The sequence below is a fragment of the Pagrus pagrus genome (genome assembly GCF_965226575.1).
Source record: "Pagrus pagrus genome assembly, chromosome: 18".
In the NCBI taxonomy this organism is placed as follows: Eukaryota; Metazoa; Chordata; class Actinopteri; order Spariformes; family Sparidae; genus Pagrus; species Pagrus pagrus.
Genome location: NC_140202.1, coordinates 20,232,269 through 20,257,009, shown reverse-complemented (window position 1 = coordinate 20,257,009; position 24,741 = coordinate 20,232,269). Strand labels below are relative to the sequence as shown.

Here is a 24,741-nt window from a genome sequence, read left to right as displayed (position 1 = left end):
GATAAGTCTGTGGAGAACATATGCTTTGCTCACATTGCTGTCAGATTTTCCACAGTGTCTTCAGGCGTTTAATGGTATTCTGTTCACAAAGCACAAACAAGCGAGCAGGAGAAAAACTAATGCAGGCAGAGGTTTAAATAAATACTGTACATCCACTAGAGATACAGAGAGACATTTTTAGGCCAAATACGCGTTCTCATGAGGTCCGGGCTTTAAAACACTGATCTCAGAAACACGTCAAAATAACAAGTGTAACCAATAGCAGTCATCTGACAAAGCCTCCACTCTGCCAAAAATGGCTGGTTGTCATTTCTGTCAGGTTGACAAATGGCTGCAATTGTGGCACTTTCACACAGACAGCGTGAGGCTGGTGTGACCATTTGGGCTGTTACAAACGGTAGAAATGATGTGAGCTCGGCTTGCTTGATGCACACAGTCACTTGTTAGATTAACTACAGGTAATGCCTGCGGTGAGGTAGCTGCACTTTAAGCTTGGAATAGACGCTGTTTAGTATTCTGGCCTACTTAGTGTCTTGCCTTTGTAGTTTCTTTTTTCATATTGTGCACTTACACCATGGAGGAAATACATAATTTAACCTTCTGCGACTGGTTTTGTGTGTGTTTGATGAACGTGTATTTGATGCTGTGAGAGTGTGAATGGCTGAGTGTCCTTCAGATACCCAAACAACATAATAATTGAGGCGGACTCACTAAAATAATGCCCATCAGCAGACCCTTAGACAGCTGGAAGTTCATTTAGTGACATTACCCACAATGCAGCTCAGCCACTGAGTGACATCACAGGAGGCGATTGATCAGATTACATGCAGGAGCCACAAAAGGCTTTATTCTACGTTTTTCACATGTGCAGTTGTACTATTTTAATGTGTAAAATTGGTGGCGTTACCCTTTAAGACTATGGTAGGATTCAGCTGCGACATAACAAATAGTTTCCCGTGATGTATGCGCTGTAAGTATGTGCTTTGCTATAAAAGCTGATTCAGTTTGGACTCTGCAAAGATTTTCTTTCCTTCTTCCTTTCTTTCCTTCTGTCCTGCACTCATGGGACCATCATTAGCCATGATAAATGAGACCTTTTCCGTGAGACCTTTTACTTTTTGGCAAATTTGAAGAAAAAGCACCGGTAAAAGATCGCTCACTCTCCTCTTTCTTCCTCTCTTTCCTTTTTTTTTTTTTTGTCTTTCTTGCTCACTTGCACTTCCATCTCCTTATTATAGCGCTCAGCTGTGTAACAGAGATACTGATGGAATCAGGAAGGCTCACACCATCATGCTAAGATCAATGTAACATGACAGGGGGCTTTTTGGCCAGGTATTTTTAGACTCCCAACATTATGGCCTCTCGCTCCCTCGCAGAGACACTTCATTATCAGGACCAAATCAAATAGCTCTCACTGCATGTGTGTGTGTGTGTGAGTGTGTGTGTGTTAAGAGATGTGGAGGAGCCCGTCAAGGAAAGTGAAAAAGAATGTCAGTGTCTCTCACTTGCTTTTCCAGGCGGTCCCTGGTCACACTGACGATGCACTAAGGTGTGTGAGCGTGTGTGTGTGTGTGTGTGTGTGTGTGTGTGTGTGGCATCTTCCTCCCATTCTCTGTTTTTAGAAACCATTTCCCGTAAATTTTTCACCAGTACTAAGCCATCTCCGCACAAGAAATCCTCCATTAAATCAGGGCGCTTATGGGCCAACCTAATAGACACCTAGCTTAGATTTGCTCTTTGATTCAGCCCGACCCACTCGCAGCTATTAAGTGTCATTTCAGGAGCAAATTTGAGGACGATCGCAAGTAAGAATCCAGCAAGCTAAAACTCTATTTATAAACCTCAGGGTGCTGATTGGACGGTGCATGGTTGCTCTTGTCTTCATTGGTTAAAAGCACATGAAAGAGTCGGCGGGCATGCTCGCTCACACACACACACACACATGCGTGCACGGACACCACCACCAGCTAAGGCATGCATGTCTTCTAATTAACATCCAGCCCCCGAGCTGTAGCGTACAGTACAGACTCTAACAATAAATTCATCCTCCTCTCTCTCTCTCACTCACTCTCTCTCTCTCTCACACACACACACACACACACACCTCTGCTAATCCGCTATGTGTTTGCTGAGAGGCATTCCCCTTTCCTACCCCCCCCCTCCCTTCCTCTCTCGCTCACATCTTCCCTTCATCACTCTCTTCCTCACGAACACACACACAAACGCACGCACTCGCACATCCTCCTCCCAAACTGCCTTAAAAGAAAAGACTTTTAAGACTTACGGATCTTAACACTTTTTTGGGGGTGGCTTAGGGGTGTTAGAGGGCTGAGTGTGTGGGTGCAAGACTGTAAATGTGTGCGTCGCAAGAGGCACCAAGTGTTTGTGGCTGGATGCTTGTGTGTGTGTGTGTGTTTCTGTGTATATGTATGAGTGTGTTTGAGGGTGGAGAGGGGAGAAGGGAGAGGGGGGGAGGAGGGTGTTAAGGCTTTAGGGTTTAGAGGGATAGAGGCGAGGGAGAAGAGGAAAAGAGGGAGAAGCAGCAGCGGCAGCAGGAGCGTGTTTGTCTGCGTGCACGGTGGGGCGTGCGCGCGAGAGGCAGCTACGGCGGAGAAACAGCAGCGCTAGCACTGCTTAATTAATCAACATCAAAAGACAGCATTAAAAATGAATGGAACCCGAAGCAACAGTTTGGCTAAAGTGAATTATTCAGGCGTGGAGCTTACCCCGCTGCCCAACATTCTATTAAGAACTAAAATCTAGATCTTTTTTTTTTCTCCCCGTGCCCCCATTTAGCTTCTGTTTGTACCAGGGCTGCAAAGTTTGCTGCTGAGGATCAATGCCTTGCTTTGCCAAGGGAATTTTAGGCAAACAACTCTCAGTCCGCTTTTCAGGCTCTTCTGTTTGAGCAGAATGCCATTAGTCTCACTGCTGACCACAGTTACGGGCCCTTAGTTCCAAATTAAGGCTCTATTCCTTTTTCAATTAATTGTATTCGAGGAAGTGGTTTTCAATTAAATGAAAAAGTCGCTGAACTCTGAGATGAGGAGATCTTTAACCTAAGTGAAAATCCATTCTCTTTTCCATTATTTGACTGTAATTTGAATATCTTGCCCTGATCACAGTGAATTAAACCTGAGGTGATACACATTTTAATCATTTATTAAGATCTGTGTACTGTCCGTCATCAGTCACGATTGTTAAGGCGGAGGCTGGGGAAGATTTTTCATCCGGCAGTCATCCAGTTTCTGAAGCTAAGCGCTGAATTTATGCAGAATCGTACATGCATTATTTAGCAATGTCATAAAATAGATCTCGACTGAAAAAATCTTTATTTGCTTGTTGCCGCATCATACTGTACGCCGTCAGACAGATAAAAACAGAGCACGATTTACATTTCATTGCTACCTCATCTCACAGGGGGGGGTGAAACAACAGCAGTATTACAGCATAAGTCGAAGGCAATGAAAAGTTGAGACCTCGGCGAAGGCTCTGTGTAGCTGGTAAACACAGATGTCACGGCTTCCCAGTGTGCAGCTGTTCACACAGCTCCAGCCACACAGGAGCCGTAAACTCTGTCGACCAGCCAGCGGCAGTCTGTCGCATTCTGGACCCACTTCCTGTTATACGCCGGCCCCAAGCAGAGCCCGCGCCGCGTCGTCGGGGGAATCGCAAAGGGAGAAGATGGAGAAGTTGGATAAAGGAGGACATTTGGGGGAGAGAAAATGAGGAGAGAGCTGGGAGCTAAAGCAGCAGGACTTTGTGTGCATACATTTAAAAGTCTGAGTGCCATTCTCATCAAAACCAGATTGTTGCATGAATCTTATTTTTATAGCGTCGACTCCCTGCCTGTAGCTGAAGGAGTGTTTGCGAAACTTTGGGTTTCATTTTCAAGTTGAAGACGTACCAAAACATCTCTGTGCTCTGCAGCATTTCACTTGTTAATGTTTTATTAACCCAATCCTCAGCGACGGGTAGCTGCAGGAGAGAGGCTCGGCTGATGGACGACACTGCAAACCAGACTGAGAGAAACTCCTCCTTGATCCCTCGCAGCGTTTCATGTTGTTTATCTTCATGCGTGTGTGTATTGTGTTGATTTTGACAACACAGAAAAAGTCCCAACTTACTTATTTTTATCTTGTTTTTCGACAGTTTGACGCTCTGATCTCAAAATAGTCAGACTTGTAGAAAAACCACACTGTACTATAAGATACAGAAATATACAGTGCCGACATACGGGTGAGCTAAAGACACATGCGCACACGCTCAAGTGCAATTTCTTTTGGAAATCTTTGCCCACCGTGAACCAATCTCCTGGGACGCACTTAAAAAAAAAGAAAAAGAGACATCTGGAACAACAGTCTGGGTCTGTGTCTACGGGGTCTTTGTGTGTGTGTGCATGTACAGTATGTGTGTATGCCTGTTCGTGTGCACAAGTGTGTGTGTGTGTGTATTTTGCTGTGTTTTACTCAGCAGTCGACAATATGAGTTCACCTTCTCCCAAGAGTGAGAAAGTGGAAAACCATGCTGGTGTGTGTCTCTCTGTGTCTGTGTGTGTATGTGTGTGTCCGTGCACTACGCGCATCTACTGTGAGAAGTGTATGTGTGTGGTGAAAGGAAAGGCTGCAGGCTTTATGTGTGTGAGTGTGTTTCTTTCTTTTCCTCCCTTAGCGAATGCCTATTTCTAGATCGGTTTGAGGGTCAAGGTTTGGCCACCGGTGGAGAAAAGCTGTGTTCCCATTTAAAAGGAAAAGAAAAAAAAAAAAGCTCTCGCTCTCTCTTCACAATGAAAAGAAGACTGAACACACATCGTCCTCTTAAAGCCTTAACCCGTGCTCTGCCGCGTACCTTCACCCAGACACGCAGACCAGTGCTGCAACGCCGAGAGATAAAAACAACGGATAAAAAAACACAACACCTTGCCTTTCTGACATCTTGAGTCAAGCTGTTCGATTTTAAATTCAAATTCGTCTTTGTTTGCTTGAGCCAGAGGCAACTGAGCAAATGTAATTGGGGTGGCGGTGATTTCATCAGAGATAAAAATTTGAAGCTTTAACCCTTGACCCGCCTCGCAGCTCCACACAAGAAAACACTCGTGATTCATTCGCCGAATAACACTGAACACAAAATTGTTTTGAGGGCCGTGTGATATGAGTCATTTTAATCATAATAATAAATGCCAAATTTATTTAATTTCTGAATCTGCATGCTTCATTCAAACTCGTAACGGTAGCATGGAGTTCATTTGAACTCTGGTGAAGTGAAAGTCATGATAGTGGTGACTCAGACTCTGACTCACGAGTTCACACAGGCCTTAAATCCATTAGGCCGTACAAAAAGAATATGGATGTAGCATCCCTGACCTCGCTCGTTCGGCTCTCGAGGGAACCGAACGAGCGAGAAGGGAACTCTGGAAGCCTTAAGAATGCTTTAAAAAGCCAGAGTGGAGAGGGTAATTTGCTTTGTGTGAAGAATAAGACGCATTTAGCAAGTTATTTACTCCTGCTTACAGTGAAGTGTAACCCAGTAGTAGTTCTCAAATGATCACACAATTTGTCCCGTGTATCCAATCAGGAGTATCCAGACAAGGATTTAACCTACATCTGCTATAGCAATTTAGTGTTGGAATTACCACATACATACATATACAATAAATATACAAATATTAATGGAACAGAGAGGAAACTGCTGCTGGTAGACGAGGTGAAAATTAATATTCATTATTGTTGATTTATGATGCCAGCTTTGATTGTGTTGTTTGCATGCCAATGCTCACTCAAAACTGTGCGGCATCCTATCAAATGTTCAGATCAATATGATTCATACTCGCCTCTGTTTCTGTACGACAGTCGTCTTGGATCTTTGTTGTGGTTAGGCACAAGGAAGACACCCAAACGCAAGACACTACAAGGCAAAAAGCGATCGTTAAAAATCAAAGGCAGGCGACAAAAGTGGGAAGCAAGCAAAAGCACAAAAAATACTACGCTAAGTACTAACCAAGATAACAAACGTACTAACACAGGCAGCAAACGCAGAAAGAAAGACACAGACTTAAATATATGAGGGGAGGAAGGCTAATAAGAGATAGGTGAAAGTAATAGGGCAATCAAAAAGTATGGGAAAAATACAAAGACAGGAAGTGGAACAGGAAACAACTAAACCAAAAAACAATAGTGCCTAACAGTAAGGAGATACGACCCAACTTAGTCATAAAGGTGGTACTTTTCTGACATTTTCTGAGGTTGTACACATTTAAGAAACACAAACCTAATTTCAGAATGTCATTTTCATCACAGGTCCTGGATCAACTGCTCACAGTCATCTTGTCATCCGTTTGGCACCAGATAAAAACTAATTGGGCAACATGGTGGTAATCTGGTTATAGTAGAGTGTGATACCACTCAATTAAGCAAACTCACCCACAAATTCCCCTCTTTGAGCCATAAAATCTGTTTTTAGATAAGCATCACATTGTCAAATTGGCTTTGACTTTCAGCCACGGCGGTTGCCACCGGGTTTGTTTAAGGCAATGAGAATAAATCCTGCAGAGCACCACAAGCTGTGAGGCAAAATAAATGTGCAATTCCATCCTCAATTCAGCGAGAATGGGAACCCAAGACAATACATCTCTGAGTTTGAAAGAAAACTGTTTTGTCTGAAGTGGGAAAGGACCTTAAATTATGGCTGTTTAAATGCTAAACAAGTCACAAACGACGCACAATTCAGATAACGGATAGTGACAACTTCCCAAGCATGTTTGTGACGCTGTGTGGAGTATGCAGAGTACAGTAATTGCCCCCATCCCTCTCGCTGGCGTCACCTGGCAGATATTTTTAACACTAGTAATTGTGGGTGGCATGTCAAGAAAAAAAAAGACTAAATTCATGAAAATTGAAAAGTCACACTACTGCAGCTTAATGCGCCATAAAACTGAGCAGTGCCGGCTTGTACTGGTTTTAATGGGAGGCATTTTCCTGCCATATTTCATGATAGAATGATAATTGGGTTTTTTAATGGATGCGTTATTTCGCTTATCTGTTTTATTGATTTTATTATGAAACTTTTCGGGCAATTATGATAGTTTACGGTTTTAACTCCAATATAACTGATACCTCAGAAGTATGTGTCTAAACTACAAAGAATTGAGATCATATAAACTCTCCCCCATCCTGTTGCATAATCACTATCACTACAGGCAATATGCAAGTGTTTGGTTGTTCAAATATAAACCGAAATGTAGAAACATTATGGATATGCAATAAACTGTATATTTGCATTATGTTATCTACAAAATAAGAAAAGTGTAAGCTCTAAATATAAGTCTCATCTACACACCATTAAAACATCCGAATATTGAAGCTGAACCTATTACGCTTTTCTTTTTTTTCTGTCATATATATGTCACAATGGTAATCTCTATGAACAGCTCATTTTTCAGACTGCTTTCTAGTTGGGGTTTTTTTCTACTTTGACAACAACCTGGTGACATTTTCTCGTCAGCTCGTTTACTGGTCATCTGCTCGAGGCACGAAACGCCCACGCCACCCGCTCAGTCTGTCTGTTCATACTAAAGTCATTTGCAGTGGCTCTGACCAGGGCTCTGATCTGGATCACATCATACGGAGAAAATATTTACCGGTTCGTCCTCTGATGTCCTTAAGCTGCTCTGCCTGAACTCACTGTGATTCACAGAGTTAATGATGGATAAACAGCTTTACTTGTTGCTAAAATTAAACAAGAACTACTGCTAACTATAACATTAGGTGCTCATGTCGCCGTTCAGTCTGTGGGTGAACTACCCTTTGTACTACCCTTTGTCTGGTTTCCTCCCTGCGTATTTAAGTCCTTGTCTTCCACTCTTGTCAGTCCATCTGTTATGTTTTCCCCACTTCAGTTGTGTGTTCCTCATGTTCCTTGTGTTCCTCATGTTCATTGTGTTCCTCATGTTCATTGTGTTCCTCATGTTCGTTGTGTACCTTGTGTTCCTCATGTTCCTTGTGTTCCTCATGTTCCTTGTGTTCCTGCCTATGTTCCCAGTGCTTCAGTGGTTTGTACCTTATCTAGTTTTTGTATTGTTGTAATTCTTTAGTCCTTTGATTTGCCCCTTGTCCACATCTTGTGATTTGTGCCGCCCTACCATTTATTTTATTTTTTTGGACTTAATTACAGCTCACTTTATTAAAGCACAGCTTTTGTTTCATTGCATCTGGGTCCTCACCTTTTTGCCAAACTCTGACACCTAGAAGTATCAGAAGAAAATGTTGCTTTAAGCAACCCATCTACAGCCATGTTTATGGTGACCAAAACAGTTATTTTAAGCCAAAACATGATCTTTTCCTAGCCCTAACCAAATAGCTTTTGTGCCTATACCTAACCAGAGCATAAGCAAGGGGTCGTCACAACATACCATTGAAAATTGAACCTAGAGAAAACTAAAATTGCGGCATAAAGAAAGTTTTAACATATCCGTGGTTTGCAGAAACCTACATTGCTAACATTTATTTCTTGCAATTGGGTCGGCTAAAGAGACAGAAGCTAAAGAGTGTTTCAAACAGAAGATGAACTGAGTGTCTGCAGAAAGGGCCTGTACAAGATAAATAAGGAACTCTTTGAACTATGAGTCGTGCAAAGCTACTCCAGCATAAAATATAGAGGTAGAAATTAGCATAATAGGTCGTCTGTAAGAACAAAAAAGGCATTTTTGAACATCACTTAATGCTGCAGCATACAATTTCCATAGACTCACTTATGCATATAGTGGTCAAATTTAAAAGTAATGGCAATAAACTCTTATTTTCAAACATATCCCGTTACATACTTTTGTGTGGCTCTTCCTGCTACATTAATCCGAGCCATGTCACCCTAAATGGCAATGTCATCATCAACGAGCCGTGAGCTGTGGCTGAAAGAGCAGAGGCATGTTTGCAGAATGTCAAGGGATTCACAAGCATCCAGATGCTATCCCAACTGTGAATTTCAATAGCAGATTCAGCTGCAGCCTTCATCATGGATGTGCCCGCTGCCAGAGAGAGAAAAGACTGAGGGGCGCATTTGATAACGTAAATTCATAACTCAGTTAGCGATTTGCATTGACTCGGCGGTGATGGATGGAACCGAAACAACGGCATGAAAAACATTACTGCAGGACATCTTCGCAGAATTTGTTGCCCCGTATAGTTTGAGCATATTCAGTAAAAAATCAGCTCTCTGCACAGTAAGTTTTGAGACCGTCACAACCAAAGTAGCTTCAGGCCAGGTTGAAATCATAACCGAGATTGACTAATGTTTATGGATTTCTTTTGAGTGTGTGCGTGTGTGTATGTGTGTGTCGTGGGTGGGGGCTATCTGTGACTATTTGAGAAAAAAACGAGAAGTGAGACTGAGGAAGAGAGACTCGGAGAGAGAAGCAGCGAAGTCTCTGCGGAGTTGTTTTGGTCATGGTGCTTGAGCACTCTGATTAATGCTCATAGAGAGACACCAGATGGAAAGAGAGAGAGACAGAGAGAGACACAGAGAATGAAAGGCTAGAGAAGGGAAATTTGGGGAGAAGAGTACCGTGCAAGAAGATGATCAGAGGGAGGGAGAGGGAGAGAGAGAAAAAAAAAAGATTAGACTTAACACATGGAGATGATGAGAGAGAGAGAGAGAGAGGGACAAACTACACACCAAAAACGAGGATTCTTCTGTGGTTTTTGATCATAGCAGGATTTCTCTGCAAACCAATAATTACTCTGATTTGTTCAAGTCCAACAGAAATTACAATTAGTCAACACAATCAAATCTCTTTAAGTTGATTTTGAAAATCTTTCAAAGGAAGAACAACTGGTCTTTGATTGTCAGCTGAGCCAGCAGGGAGAAGGACATCCAACCAATATGTTTCCAAAAAGCCAGGTTACTCCTAAAACTGAAGTTATGCCGGCATAAATCAGAGTTTCAGGATCTTAAACCTGCATTACTTTCTAATGGACAGCAGGGGGCGATTGCGCTGGTTGCAAAAAGCAGACTGTATGGAAGCTTACGAGAAAATGGTGCTACTTCTCATTTGATTTATTGCTTTAGTAAACAGTTTCCTACTGAGTTTTTGGTCTCAATCGTTAGTTTCAAGTCTTCAATGAGCGTTAGATATGCATTGGATAAGGACAGAGCCTTCTGTCCATACCTACTAGAGGCTGCAGCCAGGCCAACGTGAACAACTCATGGAAATATGTGGGCAGTGATGGTTATATGGTTTGAAATAGACGTACCTATTTTCGGACGTGAATGCAGCATACATGAGTAAAAGTAAAATAGACGATAAAGCAGGGTGTGCTTTAGGAAGTAGCTACCTTGTGATCAACATGTTACTTCCACAGCATGTCCTCGGGTTGTAAGTCAGATCAGATCAGGATATCTACCCTAACTCCATCCTTTTGTCCACTTCTGGCTCCCAGAAGCAAGATGGCCATGGTTGAATGCCAAACTAGATTTTGCCACTACCCTGGCCTTACAAATGCCCGTGAAAACTGACTTATTTCGTCTTCTGCAGGTGACTTTGTGCGAGTTTCAGTTCTAGCACTTGAGACACAAAGTTTCGTTGCTTCATGTACGGCACCCTTCTTTCATCCAACCACTCTGTTCTCACTGTGACTTTTTCTTTCTGTAGTCTTTGTCATGCGCATGCATACTTGTAAAAGGCTAATCAGAATCCTGGCTACGTCTATAGCAAGAAATTGGCATTCTCCAGGGGGCCTATCTGGGGAAATCAGGTTTCTCTGATTCCCTACCTCAAATACAGAACTTGGTTTCTTCTTGATGTCTAAGAAATCAGCTGACTGCACATATCTGACTCTAACACGACTATTGTAAAATGACCTGTGGAGATTTCTTGTTAAAAAGCTATGTTTAAATTTGGTGTTTTCTGCCTCATAAAACATTTGCAAAGCCTCTTTTAAAATACTCTAAATCGTGCATTGTTTACGTCTGTATTTGCTCGGGGACTGCCCATTGTTCCGACAGCCCATTATTCCAAATACCCAAGTATTCCAACAAAGGTCCCATTGGACAAGAGGCGAGAGCCATTTTTCCAACTGCCGGTTCCCCCAAAAACAAAAGCCCACCGCTCAAAAGGCCTATTGTTAAGAAAATACACAATTTCCCAGTGTTTTTTTGCACTTAATATCATAGTGTTGGGTTAGAGATAGTGTTAGGATATGTTGTTTGGTGTATGACACCCTGCCAATTCAGCACCATGGACAGAGCGCAGAGTCACTGAACTAACAACCGCAGGGAGAGTGTTTATTTCCTGAGCAATGGACCTTTTCTTTTGGTCCAATGGTCCAATTTTCTTGGACTATTGTGGATTTGGAATAATGGGCCATCAGAGCACTGACATAGCACCATTTGCTTGCTAGCTTATTGTTTTTGGCCCATGCTCTGATTCAAACATTGTGGGGAATATTGCTTCATAGCGCCACTATTGGGTCAGAAATTACATAGCGCACCGTTAACTGCATGTAAACCATGAACATTAAAGAGAACTGGACACAGCTTCAACAGCAGAGCCCCTTTTATTCCTATGAAAGCTGCTCAGTGATGCTTCCACCAGTCAAGCCAGCTAACTTCTGGTTTGGCCCCTGGCTAACTTGAATGCGAATAAATTATTTAATCGTGCCTGCTCTTCGAGACTTGACCGAGTCAAATTGGCTTCAAAGCATGGCACTCTTCCTAGGGCTTGATGTAAACCTACCAAATGTAAACAAGCCTATGCCGATAACTAAAGCATACGAGCCAAGGACAGATTGTATTTAGTTGGCAGCATGAGGATCAAGCTATTTAGCCTCTAAACCGATATAATGCAGACAACAAACTAAGGTGCAGGACCAGACATGTCCTGGAGATATTTGCGAGAAATTCAACGTGGGTTGCAGGTCAAAGTCACGGCTCCTATTGTGTTGTGCCGTTAGTGTGACCGTCAGCCCATGACAGAAGCGGGGACATTACTGTTTTATGCAAATACAGCTCACAATATGATCCGCTGTATACAAAGAATAGAACCAAGGGCATTTCTTGTTGCACAGAGAGGTGTTGCTGTCATGAAGCCAGAAAATATAAACGATACATATATTTGTTTTTGGGGAACAAAAGGGGGTTCAGAACATTTATTGACGGCACAGATCTGTATGCTATAGCAAGAAAAAAATGTTGTTCAACAGCAGTTTTACTTTAAAATACCAAAGAAAAGTTAGAGTAGAGAGCGATGCTTCAAAAACATGTTTTACCACTGCTGGTTTTGTAGCACTTCAATTTTTTAAAAAGACGACGACGTTGCTGTAAAAGGTCCACGCTCGCAATCTGAGTGTGGTTCTACAAAGAGCATCTGCAAAAGTGTTCATTATCTCACCAAGATGGTGCCGCACAAGCCTCGAGAATCGCTTTTTTTGGTGAAGAGTCAAGTCGCAGATGTAACATTGGCAGAGGAGAGGATTTTGAAGGAGAGAGAACAGAGGACGGGTAGGGGGGTGGAATTTTGGGAGATCAGTGGCAGAGAAGAAGATGAGAAAAGAGGGTTTTGGTGCCGTGGGATTACCCCAAGATGTGTTGAGTGGGAGACAGGAATACAGAAAGACAGAGAGAGAGAGAGAGAGAGGAGCTGGAGAGACAGCAGCACTTCTTGATGTGTAGTAAAAAATTAAGAAGCAAGAGACTTCCTGATGTTTTATGTACTGCAAATTAGGAGACATTTCCACAAATGACAAATATAAACAATGGAAAAATGTTGGAACTGTTTTGTTTTTGTTTTTTTTTGTTCTTCTTTGATCTAACCGAATAATAGTTCATACGTAGCTTATCATCACCCATGATATTTTCTGACCTGGCACCCTGAATGTCAGGACGTCATTTGTCGGTGCCTTTTATTTCAAAAGACACAACGTCACAACCATTATTCATGTTTTTTGATCTGCCTTCTCTGTGATAAGGTTGACAATACACTGTATTTAAAGATATCATATATTTATCATCTATGGTTTTGACAACTTCAGGTCACATTATATCAGAACCAGTTCATCCGACCACGTCTGGGGTGGCATGACAGTCGTGGTTAAGATTAAGGAAAGATTCCTGTCATTGAAAATAAAACCTGTTTAAGGAATAAGTATCAAAGTACAGAAGTAATGATCACGATCAAGGTCAAAAGGAACAATTGACTGTTGGTGTTAGATGGTTGGAAAGTCAAACGCTTTGTTGACCCACCTTTCCCCTGAGAGGTTTTGTTTTACTATAAAGGTGTCAGTATGCTTCAAACGAACTGGTGTTTGAAGCGTTGTGAGTATTTGAAGTGTTTGAAATCATAACTTTCAAAAAGACGACGTTCCGACAAGCACTTCCACTCTTCACACGGCTGCTGGCCAAGTGGATGGAGGTGAGGCGAGTATGCGCGGTTTGAACCTCTCTCTGAAGCGCTGTAATTTTTACTGTGTACAAACGAGTGCATCATCATTAATGATTCATGGAGACTGTTACCTCCAAATTGGATGATTATCGTGCCTCGCCCTGCCTTAAAGTTTGGTCGCTCAGAACAGCTTTAAACCCCTTTGCCTTTTGACAAGGTCACACAACAGTCTGAACTTTTTTGTTACTAAAACATCCCAGTACGTAATGGAGTGGGAAGAGTGTGGGATCATGGGAGTTGTTGTCTTCGTTGTTGAACAACCACGATAAATCTATTGACGAGAGGGCAGAAATGTTCAAGGACACTCAGTGACTGATACATATATACAATGAACTCATAGTAAATGGTGGTGCATGTTTTTTTAAATAGTTTGAGAGGCTAGGATAACTTTTGTCTAATAGTTATCAACAACAATTTAAAAACATTTTACACCACAGCAGATAGCACGAACACGTTATATAGGTCAAAGCAGCTACAGCAACTACAGTCAACAACAGCGAGGAGATGAAGAGGGAGAGAAAGTCCCCAGACTCCCGTATTAAATCGCTCAGTTTTGAGTTATTGAGTGACGAGAAACGTTATAAATTTTGTGAAACGCTGTCTATGAAATTCTTAGTTATCTGGGCCTTCGTCGAAATTCTACATATGTTTCACATTAAGCTCTTTCTTTCTTTGTGTTTAGAGTATTATGTCCATTCTTCCTGAGGATGAATGTGTTTATTTGCACAGTGGGGAAGTGAGATCCGCTCACAAGTGGTCACTCGAGACACATGTCAAGATGCATATTGCCAAGTGCAAACTGACGGGCTAAAAGCAGTCCATGATCAGATCACCAAGGACGCTTTTTAATGCCAGGGAGAAAAAGGTTCATAGTTTACAGTGGTGGAGCACAGTGAGGATACAGATGTTTCATCGAGGGGACGAGAGTATATGAGGCAGATCTGCCTGTTTGTCAATGTTAACAGAGACTCCAGTCTGCAATGTAGTTCATACACTTAATTGATAAACCGGGTAATTGTTGATTAACATTAGGTTTCATGATCAAATAAAGTTTTTATGAAATTGTGTATATTATCACATGGACACCCCTACCTCAATACGTAATTTAACAAAACAAAGTATATAACAAAGATCCAGTCATTTTAAGACAATTCAAGGCAGAAATGTTGCATGGTGTGCCTTTAAAAGACATCACACGTCCCTCTGTCATAATTCACATGGCCCTTTGAGTCAGGTTAATGTGAAGCCCGCTTGTGTCTTTTGCGAGGACAATCTCGGTTCAGAATCAGTTGATTTCTTCTTTTTCTTTTTCTTTTTTGGCTTTTGCACCTTGGAATTGGCACTGCGATTGAATTGGAAGTGACAGAAGAAAAGATTGACACAAAGAGAAGTGGACAGAACAGGAGAGCGAAAGAGCCGAGGAGGGAAGGAGGTGGAGATGGAGATGGCGAGACAAGGACACGGAGCAGAGAGAGAGAGAGAGAGAGAGAGAGAGACAGAGGGAGGAAGTCAGACGGCGTTGACCTTCACTCCGTTCAGACCTACGAACAACATTCAGCACATATGGCTCCACTTAATGTGGCGAGACTTGATTGTGTGTGTGTGTGTTTGTGTGTGTGTATTTCTATTTTGGACTCACTTGCAGTGAGTGTGACTATTAGTATGAGCGTGCATGCTTCCCTATGTGTGTCTTTGATTTTGTTTACATGCTGATGTTTACTTGTGCGTCGACACGTGGATGCGTGTACAGTATGTGTGTGTGCGTGGTGGCGCGTGCGTGCCTGCAAACACAGTGTGTATCTTAATTGGACTCCATTCAAGTGTTTAATTACTCATTAGAGATGCTGCAAAGCAATCTATACACCAGCTCTCCCCGTTCGCTGCCTCTGCCCTCTGTGACTCTCAACCCGCAGAGACTCAAACGCTTTGACCCAAACTACATGGATTAGTTCACCTCGTCAATCTGGATCAACCCATCCATATTAGATGAAGATCTTTAAGCCAGAGGGTGACGCCGAAGCGAGACAGACAGTTAATAAGTCAGTCATCCAGTCAGGCAGTTTGATACTGAGCCAGTTTGTTCATGTGAAAGATTAGTAGTCAAATGGCTGGCCTAGGGTTTACACCAGGTAGTCGGTTAATGAGCCAGTCAGTCAGTGGGCCAATGAGCCTGATGGTCTTTTAGCTGGCCGAATCAGTGAGTCACGTAATCAAGTTGTCACTCTGTCAATCACCTCGTCTGTTAATCTGTCAGACTGTCAATCAGAGCAAGAAAAACACTGCAAACCTGCAAGTGATGCTTCACAAGTACAGATTAGAAAAAAGACACATAGAGGAAACGTTCACTTTATTAAGCACAGCCAGTTAAAACTAATGCAGTCTAATACAATCCTTCCTTTATGAAGGTCATAATGTTCAATGTTGTTTGTCCACCCCATTTTTATGTGGAGGTATAGAACCAAAACAAGATAATAAGAATAAAAATATAAATAAAATAATAAAAAAAAAAAATTATTGAATGTATCTGTATGTACAGATAAAATAAATATAGATAAGTAGACCACTGCAGAGCTGGCTTGAGATATACAGTATGCACTGTCCAGTATATCAGTCAACAGTCAAGTGAGTGTAAGGATGTTTAAAAATTGCAATTCTGGACTTTACCAGCATCTAGTTGAAAGAGAAGTCTTGGATCAGAATGTTAAAAATCCATGAATATATAACAGAACCAAACCACGGGTTTGGTTTTGAAGCTCTGCCCTTCAAGGGGCAAAGTTGCTCGCCTGGTCAGTTGTTGGCAGGACTTTTTGTGGAAATATAACCGAGAATAAATCATGAGCGAACTTTTTTTGGTTTCAAACAAAATATTGATGTCATGTTGACTGACAGCCAAAAATGTCTCCCAATTTGTTAAGAAGAAGTCATTAAAACTGCATCATAAAATCTAAAGTATGCATGAGTATTGATGGAATGAAAAATAAATCAGTTCTTCTCCCTTCTTTCAACATTGACTCTGTGGATACGTGACATTTCTGCAGGGCGCTGACACAAATCCTTTCTTGTCCGCGGCCCCCCTCTGTGTTGAGTGATTCCTATTGGTGTGCTCGGACACCAGCCATCAGCTCCTTCGCGCCTCGCTTTGGGCCAACCTTGTCAATACCAATACAGCCCCACTGCTGTTTATGCTGTCGACGGTGCCAAAGCCGGTGCTGCATCATAGTGAATGCCCCTCAGAAAACAAGGAGAGTGATACAGCCATATCACGCACTGTCCGTCAGCTTGTCAGATGCGCCGCGTGTGCCCCAACTCTCTTCTTGTCTGTCTCAATAACTCGTCCTGTTTGTCCATCCATCAGTGGCGTTGTCACTCTCTGTGTCTGGCTTTGGGTCTACTCCGTCTCCGTTCTTGGGTGTTTTTTAGCTGCCACACCACAAAGGTGACAATTATTCTTCCAGGGGGTCTCAAGATTATTTTCCTGGCAGGGTTTGTTATGTTAATTCAGTGCCGTGGGTGTCTGCATGTGTGATGATGGGGGAGCATGTTTGAGTCTGACATCGTGCGTGTATATGTGTGTGAATTTGCCAGGGACTGGCGCAGGCGGCGCAGAATCCGCAGGGGGTCCATGTTGCCCGTCTTGAAGAAATACATAATAACCTTTCAGATGTGGTGAATGTCACCACGGTGATCTATGGGCGACATTATTCAGAGTGACAGATGTGGAACTTGTCAAAACAAAACAACTTGAGCTCGGGAGCGTGTGTTTTTGATGGCTGCAGTGTACGTACAGTATGAAATTTGTGTGTGTGGTGTGTCTATTTCCTGTCTGCGCGCATGTGTTTAAGCAGACGTGAGGATCAAGAGCCAATTTACATAATTAAACATGTGCATCTGTGTTTATGAATCCCAGTATATCCCTGTGCGTGTTAATTAAGATGTTTCTCATTGTGCGCGCGTTAACGAATTCAGTCAGAATGTGCTGATATGTCTCTGCCTCGGTACGGTATATTTATGTACGCGTATGTTCAGGTATATGAGCCTCAGCGTGTGTTTGTGTAGTGGGAGTTATTTGCTTTGCCCCACATACCGAGGCATCAGCAGGAATGCAGCGGGTGTCACAGGCAGAGGCGACGGCAAGAGAAAGGAACACCTCATGCTGAGAGAAAAGCAGCTAAAGAGTCTTAGCAAGGGGAAGACGCGCATCTTTGAGATGGGGGGAGGGTTGAGGAGTCATCTTAAACACTCGAAAAGACTGAGCCGAAAGCAGGAGGTGGGGAAAATAGAAAATACACAAATAGGGTGGGGGTGGGGGGGAGAGGTAAGACAAAGGGAAAGAGCAAGGAAGAGAAAACAGAGGACTTAAAAGAGGAGAAAGTAACACTGTCAAAAGATGCTTCTGCAGGAAAAGTGTGAGCAGAAGAAGGAAAGTGGGAAGGGAGAGCGAGGAGTAAATGCATCTGAAGTGAGGAGAGATGAAGATTGAGGGGAAGAAAGGAAAGAAAGGGAGCAAAAGACAGGAGCAGATGAAGATGGAGAGATAGAAACGGAGAGTAATGTGGAGTTAATTAGAGAGACATTGAGAGTGACTGAAGCTGCAGCTCAGCAGACAGCAACGTAACTCCTGCTACTCGCAGACACACACATCATGAAAGTCTGCAGTTTAGAGTCAAATGAGGGGAACTTTTCAGATGGTTTACTGTATGTGTGTCTTGGATCGGGCCATAGTTATCCAGTGACAGAGGTGCAATCACTTTGTGTCGGTAGGCAGCGAAACCAGATGTTCATGACTGTCAATAAGACAATGATCACCCGCTGTGCCTGCAGAGAGAAGTAGCCAAACTAAAGTTGGATGTTTGAAAGTTCAAAATCGATCAGCCCCTGATCCGTCCACCCGTTTCCACAGTTATTCCAGTTGTTCCACTTTTACCAGGGAGTCGTGACCGGGGAAAACAAAGCCTCTTCCAGTTTTGGTTGCACAGTGGCAGACACGCTTCCTTTGTGCCGTAATCTGACAATTTTTCCGTGAAATATCCAGCCCGGTGAAACACCCAATAGCATATTGAAAGCGAGGTTTATAGGGAACAAATCTATAAGCGGATGGTGTCGTGAAACAGATGCAATGTGCTCATCAGACAAACAAAAATGACAGCTCCACCCACAATTAGAGTGGTAGGAGATCACCCCATCATCCCAATAAAATTTACTCTGCATCTATAATACAGGACTCCTGTGCGGCGCACTATTTGATGCTGTCATTCTTTCCCTCCTCGTCGATTTTTCGCCTGATGCAGATCTTGCGAGTCAAAAACGTTGCATCATCGCATCTTTCTGGAGCTTCCCTTTGAAGCGATCGTTTGAACCAAAATCTCGATGCCGTATGGAAATCACTTCCATTGACTGACATCCCACGCGCAGTTTTTTATCCAAGCCACAGCGTGAAACCCGCATCGACGTGAGTGACAGAGGAAGATCAAGTGATGCTGGAGAAGAAAAGGAAAAAACTTATGGATGTAGAGAGGGGTGACATAGTGAGAGTGAGAGACAGAGAGAGAAGCATCCTTTGATGTTTGTTGGTCGATCCGGCCTGCTGTTTAGGACGCAGGCAGGTATGGTAAACATCGAGAGCCTTCTCCAACCACAGGCTTTGATCACAGCCATGCTGAGAGATGATGTTGATGACTCAGTGGTGCCTGAATACTAAGGAGTGGCCACTCCGCACAGACACACAACTACTAAATATGGATCCAGACACATGCTTCCATTTTCTATCTTAATCTTTCATTTCAACTTTAAACTCCCACCCCATTTATTTCTTCTTTTCATCCTGACGTGCACACACAACACCATAAAACCCTTTTGCACACAGTCCTTTCCAGTGATTGCGGTCCAAGCCTCAGAATGAGCCTTTAACATCCAGATGAGAGCCAGCAGCCAAAAAGCCGGGTGCTTCAGCCGCATCTGGCTAACCTCACCAGACAATTCAATCGCACTGAGAAAGTGAGGAGAATCTGTGAGACATCAGGGGATTAACGAAGCAAACCATCATATCATATTGCACAGTTTTACACACAGACAATATTGAAGAGAAATTGCTCGAAGCGGCGTAACAAAAAACTGAAAAAGACCGTGTACGGAACAACATGCACTTCAACACCAATCTGTTTTACAGGCGTATTTTAAGATTCTCTCCTTTTCATGAACTATTGCTGGGGTGCAAAAGCAAAAAAATATGATAAGTTTAAAATAAAATCTTCCTATCCCTCCTGAACCTAATTATCAAGTTCTCCTCCTTTTGTGGAAATAATATTGACTGTCAATATAACGGAAAATACAAAAAGCCATCTTTCTCTGGAAATGAAAGATAATCGAGTTTCATCAGCCGGAAAATAGGAAGTATATTCACTGTTTCTTGTCCCGGTGATAAAAGTTTACACAGAGTGAGTGAAAGGATTAGTGGAAAAGTATAATTTTGGACTGTACTCTGCTGTAAGCTACCTTAAAGCCCCTGTGTGTGGACTTTAGTATCACTGTACCGATGCATCTGTCGAATTATCATGATGGGATAAGTTTGGGGAAGTTTGTGTTTGTTGAAAAGTGAGATAATCACAGTGAAAATTGGCACAGTCTGTGTATGTGCTGCCGTGCACCCATTAATTTTCAGTGTCCTTGGATTCATTGAGTGGGAAAGTGTTGTGTTGTGTGCAGGTTTGCGAAAAGTGTCCTTCTTGTTACTGGCACAAATTATACACCTGCAGTAATCAATCAATACTTTTATTATAACAACAACAGTGTGTGAAGTTTTAGGCTTTTCTTTTTCAGTGATGAACCCAAAGAGTGTTCATCACTCATCTGAATCTGCTCTACAGAGCTTCATAGCGAGTTTCAGCTGGCCAGCCACTACTTAACTGCAGTATTTTATTCTCATAGCGTAGTTTCAACAGTCTGAGGCAGCTTTTATTCTGCAGAAAGGCTCCCAGAACCCACTGTACATTACCTACGCAGCACCAGACAGCAGGCAGATACAGTTTGGAGACTTGCTGGTGAACACAGAGGAGCATTTAGCCGCTAATAAGTCAGATTCTTCCCTCAGTAGCTGGTAGAGACCAAAAACGGAGCTAAAAGAGATCAAATATTGAACTTGTATTCATCAGAAACATGTCTCCAAATGAATGATAAAGTTGCTACATAATGTAAATAAGTGAGTTTGCCATTTGTAAGGAAAATTGTTGATATGTAAACCGGTATAACATTGACTGAACTATTTCATGAGAACTGACGAGGTTGAAGACAGCAGTTAACCTTGCTTTTGCTGAAGATGATTGTACTTTGCAGGGATATGTGAAATCGGCAAACATGTCTATTTCTGTTGTTATTTTCAGCCGTAACTTGAGAATTAAATTTATTTAATAAAAGTCAACAGTCTGACCCTTCTGGTTTTTATATCTACTCAACAGCTACATCTCATAACTGCTAGGTCTTCAACTTAACATTAGTGAAAGTGTTGTTAATGAGATATTAAAGCATCAAACATGCTATTATGCTGTATTTATTTATTTAAATACTGGGTACCTTCAGGGCTTAAAGCTGTGAAACAGACAGTTACCTTACATGACCCCCCACAGTTATTGCAGCATATGTACCACTCTATTGGCACCTGATTCATACAGCGAAGTGACACTATTATTAGTGGGCTTTATTAAAAAAATGTTAGCCCAGCTGCGTGCATATCACTTCAGATAAAGTTTACAGATTATTGAAGTGTCTATTTCAATAATATGAAGCGTTAATTTGCAGAAACAGATAAAAGACTCTCAAAATAAAGTATGATTGATATTCCCTGGAGTGCGCAATTAAAAACATCATTTAGAAAAAATAAATCAACACGGAGAAAGCTGTCTACGTAAATAACCCCATCATGTGCAATCTCTCAGGTCCAATCACAGATAAAGACACACTTATACCTACGCTACTCGACACACACACCCATCACACGAAGCACAAGAGACATGCCGTAAGTGTGAGTGCATTCCCATGTCTTTCTGGCCAGTGCAGTCTGTGTGTTTAATTCCAGATGACACACAGCCTAAGAAGAGAGGGATGCTGGGACACACACACACGCTCTGCACACACCAACATGTGGCTCGGAGTGCACCTACACGTACGCACACACACACCTGCACACACACAGAGCTTCTCGCCTGGGTTTATTAGGAATGCAGACAGTGTCACAGGAGCAGGGCAGGGCGCTGAGTAGCTTAATACAACCTAATGTATCCTGGCACATTAGCCCTTTCTTGGATTGAGCATCCTCACTCATCGAGACCCATTTTAACCACGCGCACACACACACACACACACACACACACTTGCATCCAGGCGTGCAAACACACACACTTTCATTGTATGCCTGAAGTGCTAATGCTCAGATGGTAGTCATCCATAAATGTATCTGCGCACAATCAATAGGCAAAGCACATTTGTCTCAGATGAGAAACCACAAATGTACAGATTGAAATGAAAGATAGAAAAACTCCCCCTCCATCTGCTCTTCCTCCAGCTGGCCTCGTCCTCATCTTCTGCTCTTTTCGTTCCTCCTCTCTAACTTGTTTCACTTTCTTTGTGTGCTTTCTCATTATCCCTCTTCCCCCCCTCCTCCTCTCTCTGTCTTTCCCTTTCTTTTGTCCTCATTCGGCACCAGTCCTCCCCTACCTTTTCTCTCTGTCTCCTTCGCTTCTGTTCTTTTATTCTCATTCCGTGCATCTCTCCCTCTGTTTCTCCCTCTGCCTTTCCCCCTTAGTTGTTAATCAGAGTTGATTGGGAGCAGAGAGAGCCGAGAGGAGCTCCCCAGTGGATCAATGCCTCTAAATGATCTGTTCAAGGATCCCTTTAGAACCTGCAAAACTCGCTCTGATAGGGCACCGAAGCATGAAGGCGCTCATTTCACATCTAACTCACTTCCTGATTTGCCCTCTGGGAGAGAGATAGGACTGCAGTTATAGGGATAATTTGTCCCAAAGCTAAATATCCCACTAACCAAAAGTGCTTAGACCAAAATGTCTTCATTCCAGGCAATCAATTACTGCCAAGGTGAGGGGGGAAAATGATGAATTTGTTTAAAAAGCTCAATCTGCGTGTGTGCCCGCCATCTGAGACGTCGCGATTGGCCAACAACTGGGTTTGTTTATGCTCGTTTTGATTGAAGACATTTTTCCTGTGTCTCAAATTTACCGAGCTCGGAGAAACAAGATTTGATAACGTGCGGCAGCTGAATCTTAAACGTATTTGCCGTGGTACATCTGAAAATTAAATTGATTGTAGCGACGGTGGTGTTAATAACGAGCGCCTGAAGAGGTGGCCGCCGCCGACACAGACACGTGCACGCGTCCACGAAGAGATTTGATATTACACCACGACATCACAGGGAGGAATTTTAAACAGCCTTTTGAAATGTTAGTTAGTTTACTGAAGAATGTCTCAAAGTGAAACCTGAATTTTGAATGGCCGTGGCTTGTTAGAGATGCTAAAACAAAAAAAAAAGATTATCAACTCACACCCTTGGGACATATTATTTATACAGTGCTTGTAAATAAAACATTTGAGATATAAAATATTTAAAAAATACTGATGTATTGTTTTTTCTCACAGACGGTCGCTGGTATGAAAGCAAAATCATACATAACACAGTGTGCATTTATTTGAAGTCTTGTGGTTAAACAAATAGCACATTTCTGAGGAGGGTATGCAGCATTACATGTTTAATATGTATCGATCAGTTGTGGCTTTAAGAACTTTTGCTGACAGATTCCATAAATTTTAAATGAAAGTTTCATACTGGGAATGTAAAAATGAGATTCTCCAGGACAGTTAATATATTCTATATTTTTCTTATAGACAACAAATTCCTGTGTGGAGACCAAAACCAACAATGAATCGATTTAACCCTAAAGGCAGATATACCGTAGCTTATTCCTTTGTTCCACACACATTTCTTGTTGCCCCAGAATGATTAAAAATACATAAATGAGCCTTGCCGTTGCACTGAGTTAAATGTTCATCATATCTCACCATCTTACGCCTCATGTGCTTGACCGGCTGTGACAAGATCTTATTTATAATGAATCACATTCACATATCTTTGGGATCACTGTTCGGCAACTTCTATTTGGCTTTAAACTCCATGCCCAGTTTTGTTTAGCTTATTTTGTCTTTCGTCCTTGCTTTGCAGTATTTAAATCGGCCTTTTTAACATCTTAGCCAGATGACTGCAGGTGAAAAGTAGCCGTTTCGGCTAATTCTGGCATTTTTACTCACGTATTACCATGTGTTTTATAAATTTGCACTGTCCCTTCTTAAACTAATACATAAGTTCAGTGTCCCCCTTTATTTATATATAATTGTAAAACAAAAGTTAGCCATAAAATGTCATCAGACTAAGTTACTTAACAACTTGATAACATAATTCAACATGGAAGAAAAACACAGTGTTACATTGCACTTATGTAAAAATAATTATGATAATAATTTGTAAATGCACATGTCATAAAAATACTTAAAAGTCAACATTTTAGCCATAATTTTGCCAAAGTCGTGAAATATTGTGTTCATTAATACCTTATAAAACAACCATCATTTGCAAATGTTGAATTAAACATAAGTTCTATAGGTTTGCAGGTTCAATAGGTTCAGTTTAACATAGTAACTGTTTATTGTAAAGTTGCAGCTGATGTCTATAATACTTTGTTGCCATTTCAAAGTTGCAATTGATGCTCATAAATCTTTACAATTGCTTGAGACCCAAAACGAGAGAGCCACCGGCGACATGGGGAAGCCATCATGTCTGTAGAGGCAGACTAAATATTGTTGATTTTGTGGGATTTGTTGACAATAACAAAAATATGGGATATCAGCATCTTTATCCTTTAATAGAGACCGTTTCACTCCAATGACTTCAAGATTGTAAACAGCAGCTCAGTTCCTGTATAAGCAACATCGGCACCAAAACATAAACACAAACAGAGCTTGTGTGATGCAGCGAAGCAAATGCAGCCATATGCTTTTAATAAACTGCCTTGGAGAGTCTGTCGAAGGAGGGAGTCACCCACTGAGTTCAATCACCATATTATGTATTTCCATATGTTACCTGCAGCATCTTCGCAGGCTCTTTGACTCGGTGCCAGAAGGAGGACTACAGCAAGTAGAAGCAGCACAATACATCCCCTATACACTAATGCGTCTTCTTCAGTAACCTCTGACCCACTTCTGTTCATCATGTCAACCTCAGTGATCCGTATGTGTACCGAACTAAGTGGACATTC

General features: G+C 42.1%; 1 protein-coding gene across 2 annotated transcripts in view; it reads left to right on the top strand.

Annotated features, from left to right (window-relative positions):
• The window catches only part of efna2a (ephrin-A2a), an 86,412-nt gene that overhangs the window by 53,193 nt on the left and 8,478 nt on the right, over window positions 1–24,741 (top strand). The gene's annotated exons all lie outside the window — the stretch shown is intronic.